The following is a 6,439-nucleotide window of genomic DNA, read 5'->3' on the forward strand; positions in this document are numbered from 1 at the left end:
TGTATTCTCTACCATTCCTATGTGACTCTTAGAGCATATCCATTCGTATCCCTTCCCTATGATTATAGAGATAATTATAATCACCAGTCCCTTCTTTGTGTGACTTTACATCTTGTACATTTGCAATTTTTTTCTGTGTGTATCTTTTATGTAACACATGTAATCCTAAATCCTTATGTTTTGCAACTGGTTCTTATGTAAAGCGCCCTGACACCTTCGGGTAAAGTTTGTGCTATATAAAATCGCAATAAATAAAATAAAATAAAATAAATAAAAGGACGATCCTACATCAATCATAGACTAAACTTCCACCTACCCACAAGACCCCTGTGCTTCTTCTCGTACATAGCTGTCAAGACCTGGAACACCCTGAACCTGCCCCTCCACCTCCAAACAGCAACCTCCCTGGCAGACTTCAGAAAGAAACTCAAGTCCTGACTCTTTGACGGAAACGGCACCCAGATACCCTTAGAAGTGTCAGGGCTGCGCTATGCAAATGCTGACTGATTGATTTGATAGATAACGCTGAGTACTAACTGTGCAAAGGCCGACCAAAACAGCTCATGCATTTCGGAATTAAGACGGGTTATATGCATGTAGATTTGACAAAACAGAAAGGTCATTCATTATTCATAGCAATTTATTTATCAAGCACCACATATGAATAATGACGAATGCTCACTACCTTAAAGGCAACTCTCATTGTAAATGATGGGCACCTAAGATTTCTGTTGAAATTCATATAAAAATAGAATTTAAAATCCAAATGGGTCGAAAGTTAACCTTTATTAGTCTGAAGCCATAAACACCACAAAAAAGCAGTACTTCCACTAGCCCGGCTTAGCAGTACCACCATGCCGACCTTCCAGAATCAAGACATTTCCCAAAAAGTTACTTAGTCTTACCTCCTCTCAGTACTTATCATGCATCCTGTCCCCTCGAATGCAATTCTGACTTTTAACTGATTGACAGGCTGAGAGGCGGTGCTACGAATGCTTCCAGTAGCGCCTCCAGACAAAACATTCTGACTGGCTAGAAAAGTGACCCGCCCCGAACAATACGGCACTCCCATGCCCAAAAGAACGACGCAGGTGCCAACCGGAAAGCCCGCCCTCACTGTCCCGGAAGGCTTCCTCCACGGGGTTATAGACTTGAGTACGCTGTTTTCACAGTGAGTGCCCTGGAGACGTTCAAACGGTGACATTGGGGGCCATTAGGTCTGTTGTCTTATATCTCGCATCTCACCTAAAACGTATTTGCTCTGCCCATCGGCTATTTTCGTAGCTCTGCCCTATTGGACGACTGCGCTCTAGCCACGCCCATTGTAGAAGAATGGCACTTTAGCAGACATAAGCAGAAGCTCGCCGAGTTGAGGTACGCTGTCCAAATTGGCCCTCAGCCTGTATTGTATCTCTGTAGGGCGCTGAACGGGCTCAGTTTGTTTACCTTGCCTTCGGCGCTGATTACTTGCACCGACAGCCTCGTTCGATGTCTAATAAATGCAGAAAATATAATGCGAAGTAAAGGAGGAAAATAAGGGGAGACCGTGACTACCGAAGGAAAATACGAGTGGAAAGAAATTGACACGAGAGGAAGATAATAGTAATTGGTGTAAACAAAAGATTGGAGTGAGGGGGAAGGAAAATAATGCAACGAGAAGAGAGAGAAACGAGGTAAAGGCGTGGGAATAAAAAGAATGGAAAATAATGTACATGAAGAAAACAAAAACGTTTTGGCTTTTCAGGAACAACGTTTTCAGAGCTGCTTTACGACATTGCACGGATACAACATGAACACAACCAAAACGTGCTTTCTGTATTTGCAGGGGTAGAGATGGCCCCTATTTTGTGTGACCGGTCTAATTTTTAGCCTGCAATGTCATCGGGGGACTTGTAGTATTCTCTTTTAACCAGTCCTGGGAATAGAAAAAAACAAGCATTAAAAATGCAACAGGTCTCACCTTTTATTAAGTTAATGCCTTTTGCTTTGCTATACAATACCATTAGCAAAGTAAATGGCTTTAACTTAATCAAAGGCGAGACCTATTGCATTTTCAATGCTTGTTTATTCTTGTTTTACTCTCACTTAGCCCCCCTTCTCTTCTCCTCTCTGCCCTGCCACCCCTGATCGGTGCTGACCGCACCTGGTGCAGTTGTGGTTAGGTGTTGGGAATTCCATCCGTAGCGGCTTGCTGTGTGCTCTGCAAAGACCTTAGGAACATCACCCTGATTGAAGAAGACCTGGGGCTTCTGTGTTCAGTGATAGGTGCACGTGGTCCGCAAGACACTGCATCTGTTTCAGAGAGATTTGTTGTGTTCTCGTGTATGTGGAGGGAGATGAAGGTGTGTTTACTGCAGGAAACTTTTAGTGTTTGCATCCATTTTCAGTGGGCATGGCCAGCTTTAACACACAGCTCAGTGCAGGACATTTACTGTCACAACAGCACATTGATATCAGGTTATATTCCTACCTCTCCTTACAGCATGGGTACACCTTAGACACAATCTCTGGCACAACACGGCAACACCAGACAGTTGGTTTTAACCTCAAGAGCACATGATCTGAAGCGCAGAGATGAGACGAAACAATGGTGTCAACCAGGAGGGGGGCGCTGCCATGCCAGCAGCAGGGTGACGCTGACGAGCGTGTGCACATCAAGAGCAAATTATCTGAAGGGCGGAGATGAGATGAGACGATGGTGCCAGCCAGGAGGGGGTGCTGCCATGCCAGCAGCAGGGTGACGCTGACGAGCTTGTGCAATTCTTTTGTCCATCAGTACGCGTGTACATCTAGCTGCAGATTCCAAAAGGCCTTCGCATGGCGAGTGCAGCGCATGTGCGCTGCTAACGCCAGACGAGACCTAAAAACTCCTGGATCGTATACATTGGGGTCAAGTTGTGGCAGCATAAAGGGGTGAAGTCACTAGGAGCAGAGAGAATCTGTGTACAGGCTCATTACAGGTTTGGCTCATCATAAAATAGCATAGAGGGTTAATGTGTCTGCTGCAAAGAACAATGTCTGTATTTCTGTATCGCAGAGTTGCATGTAGCCAGTTTAGTGGATTATTGCTTTTATTGTAGAGATCACTGTGTGTCTTGCAGGTTACAAGGTACAATCCTTGTAACATAATTTAGTGAATTATAAACCAGCATTTATGCATGCAAATTGCAAGATATGAATTTAGAAAAAACTGGCTTGTTAACAGTACTTTGTTTTAAAAATCAACAGAGAAGGGGTGCTCCTCCACGTCAGGGCAGCATGCATGTGGAACCCGAGGCCTAGCCATCTGAGATCAATCACTGAAGACACAGCCTTTAAAAAGGCACTGAAAATGTATCTTTCAAACTTTATGGATTCTGGATACCTGACGGAATCTGCCTCCGCACCTGTTTCTGATGCCTAGTGCCGGGACACTCAACAAGTAGCTGCACTTTATAAAAGCCACTCATTCATCCATTCATGCATTCTCGTGGAATGATTAACTACAAAGAAAAAGTAGAATAAAAAAAGTGTAAGTACACCGTAATGCATCCATGCTTCAGGGGCGGGACAAACTCACGACATAGGAAGTAAAGCCCTCACAAACTACTAAATATTGAGCTAGCAAATGAGAGTGACAATGAGACCAACCAATGGTAAGCAATGGACAGGCTCTAAACCTACTGTAAACAGTCTCACAACATATAGCACATGTAATTTCTTTGGCGAGACCTAGCTATCCCAGCCATGGAAGCAGATCAGCACAGAAGCGCCACCTCAAGGCAGTGCCGGCGGAGAGTTTAAAGTTGGGAGACTGATTCCCCTGTAACTTAATCTCTAAAACACTGGGTTCTCAGACATTATATAGTAACGTGTATGTTTTGGGCAATCCCGTATAAGATGCAGCAGAGTCCAGGGTGACTTGCAACCTCTCCAATAATCTGCGCTGCGCAATGGGTTACCCCTATGAAGCCTTACTGGGGTACTAGTAAGAGGCTGTTTTAGTAGCTGTCTCAGTGCCTGCAGTATTTCACTCTGTATGTCTCGCCCTGTAATAAATCTCTCCCCACTCTTTGTGTGTTAGTGCCCGCCCCAGTTCAAGTTCTTATCTCTACTGACCTGCTGTTTTAACCACGAGTGTGGCCTGTTAGAGGATAGTATAGAGTTCTGTTTTAAGACGACTGTTAGTACTCAGTCACAAGCCACTTTTTAGGTCTCGCCTACGCAGCGCAATGTGCTGCATAGGAAAGAGACCTTTAGCCATCGATTTGCCTTTTGAGCCAAAAACGTGCACGCATTGTATTGCCTTCAATGGCAACGCGTGCACGTTTGGCGATTCCCTTGCGGGAGCGAGCAGGAACCATCTGTTCATAATTACAAACAGATGTTTCCTGCTCGCTCCCACAAGGGTAACTGGCGCAACACCCCCCTCCCTCCCCCTGCTGTTGCGTTCGTTTATTATTATTCCATTGCGCAAACTGTCACTGCTAAATCTGGTACCAATGGAGCTCAGGGTGTCCCTCGCGTCCCTCTTCTTTCCACGCTTACAAATCTGCCTGTTTCTCTCGCAGTTTCTTTTTCATCTCTGCTTTGCCCATTTGTCACAGTTCTTCTCAACTCTATCTTTCTCCTAATCTTACTTTCTCTCGCCTGCATTGGGTCGAAATCTGATGATGAGAAACAAGCCCTGGTCGCCAAAAACTAGAATCGTGCCCACCACCGCGCAGATGAAGAACTGGCTTAGCTGCCGTAGAAAGGTGCCCCTTTCCCTGTATCCGGTTTCTCGGCAGTGCCACGACGTGGAAATTACAGTGCTTTTCTTCAAGGAAGAAAATGGACTGTGGCAGTGCTGTGGTTTTGGATAAGACATGATGCTCCTGGCCTCAGTGGTGCTGGAGCACTTCTGAGAGTGGGTTGTGCTGACCACTGGTAACAGCTCACTTAAAACGGGGTTGAGAAATATCTACTCTTTAGCGAGTGAGTAGACAGAGGAGCCACACTACTCCCCTGTCGAAGACTGTTTCCAAAAGATAGATTGATGAATATATGGGCATCCATGGTGCATTTTGAAGCATATTATCCTAAAGATATTGGAAAAAACTGCACTTGGGTATGTCGTACAGTCGTGCCTGGTCATTTGTGCAAATCCCACTTTCTAAGTACAGCAGCTCATGTCTGAGAGGCCCTTGCTGCAATAAAAGTGTTCACTATAAAGCACCCTGCTTCTCGTTCGAATTAGGGGTGTGCAGTGTCAAATGCCATAAATGAATATAGCATAAACAGATAAGCACTGTGAAAGAATGTGGGCATTTCCAGATAAGATGGAAGCATACATCTGACATAGAACTCAACAGTGGTTTGTTGCAAACCGTTCCAGCCTCTGACTGCCTTTAAAAGTATGTCACTTGCTGCAAAAAACCCCACAATAAATGCTTGCTTATTGCTCATTCTCCTGCCAAACTCAGCAAATTAATTGAGGGTGCTGCTGCACTTGCCACACTCCTACTTCCGGCACCAGTGTCTGGCTTGCGAGAAATCAGGATTCAGCCTGCCAGGCTCTGGGCACTCTAGGGTGGGCCACAGGTAGAGGCAGTTAGTACAGCGAGGGTTCCCAATGTGCAATCTTCATGACCCATATTCACCATCTTCTTCTGCCGAGAGCGTACATCCCTCCTACATGCATCTCTGATCTACTCCCATTTCGTAAACGTTTAGAAACATGGCTGTTTTATTCCATCTAATTTGGGTCCCACTTTCTCTTCTCCCTGTATCTTGCTCCATTGGGGTAGCTATGCCTTTTTTCTAGCACCAAGATTGAAGATCCCTCGTGTGGTTGAACGCCTGCCCTCAATAAATACATAAATAAATAGAAAATCTGCCTTAAGAAGTCAGAACTGAAGCCTAAAACAAAATAATCCCTGGAAAAAATGCTTAAACCAGTCCACTGCTGCTGGAGGCATTGACATGAATGGGGCAGTGAGGACTTCCATGAATGTCTTAAGTAACCGGAAATGACCCTCCGGTAATATTTCCTGTGAGCCACTAGAACGTTCACCGGCTCACCCGTGTATCATCCTGGTACCGTCTGCCTGAGTAGCGATGATGGTATCCTACTGCAAAATGAAAGACCAAAGAAAACTGATGAGCCTGGGGAGCGTGCATCGCTTCTGTATGGGTTTTCTGTAGGCACACTATCTAATGCCATGAACCCCAACATTCCCCTATTACTCCCACTCACTGCTTTGGCCTACCTACCTGCATTCAATACACCCGTTTTACTTGATTATCTGTCTCATGGGTATAGGCCTGCCCACTATAATGCTTGGCAGTCGTAATGTCACCCATCACGTGAAGCAGAGGCAAAGTCGTAAGGAAATTGCTCTCTTCGCTGGTTTTGGGTCCAAGCTGGTCACTGTAGAAGTTTCCAGTGCTGCGAGCCACGGAAAAGCAATGCACTGTT

The 6,439-nt window shown here is 45.3% G+C and overlaps 1 protein-coding gene across 3 annotated transcripts in view; it reads right to left on the reverse strand.

Moving 5' to 3' along the window:
- KYAT3 (kynurenine aminotransferase 3) overlaps positions 1-1,057 on the reverse strand; it is a 548,094-nt gene extending 547,037 nt beyond the window's left edge. The window contains exon 1 of one of the 3 annotated variants that reach the window (XM_078646064.1): positions 906-1,057. The gene's annotated coding sequence lies outside the window, so the exon portion shown is untranslated. The remainder of the gene's footprint in view (positions 1-905) is intronic. The other 2 variants (XM_078646028.1, XM_078646047.1) reach the window with 2 other exon arrangements.
- Positions 1,058-6,439: the final 5,382 nt, after the last annotated feature.

This window comes from Lissotriton helveticus, chromosome 1_1, assembly GCF_964261635.1.
Source record: "Lissotriton helveticus chromosome 1_1, aLisHel1.1, whole genome shotgun sequence".
NCBI classification, from domain to species: domain Eukaryota; kingdom Metazoa; phylum Chordata; class Amphibia; order Caudata; family Salamandridae; genus Lissotriton; species Lissotriton helveticus.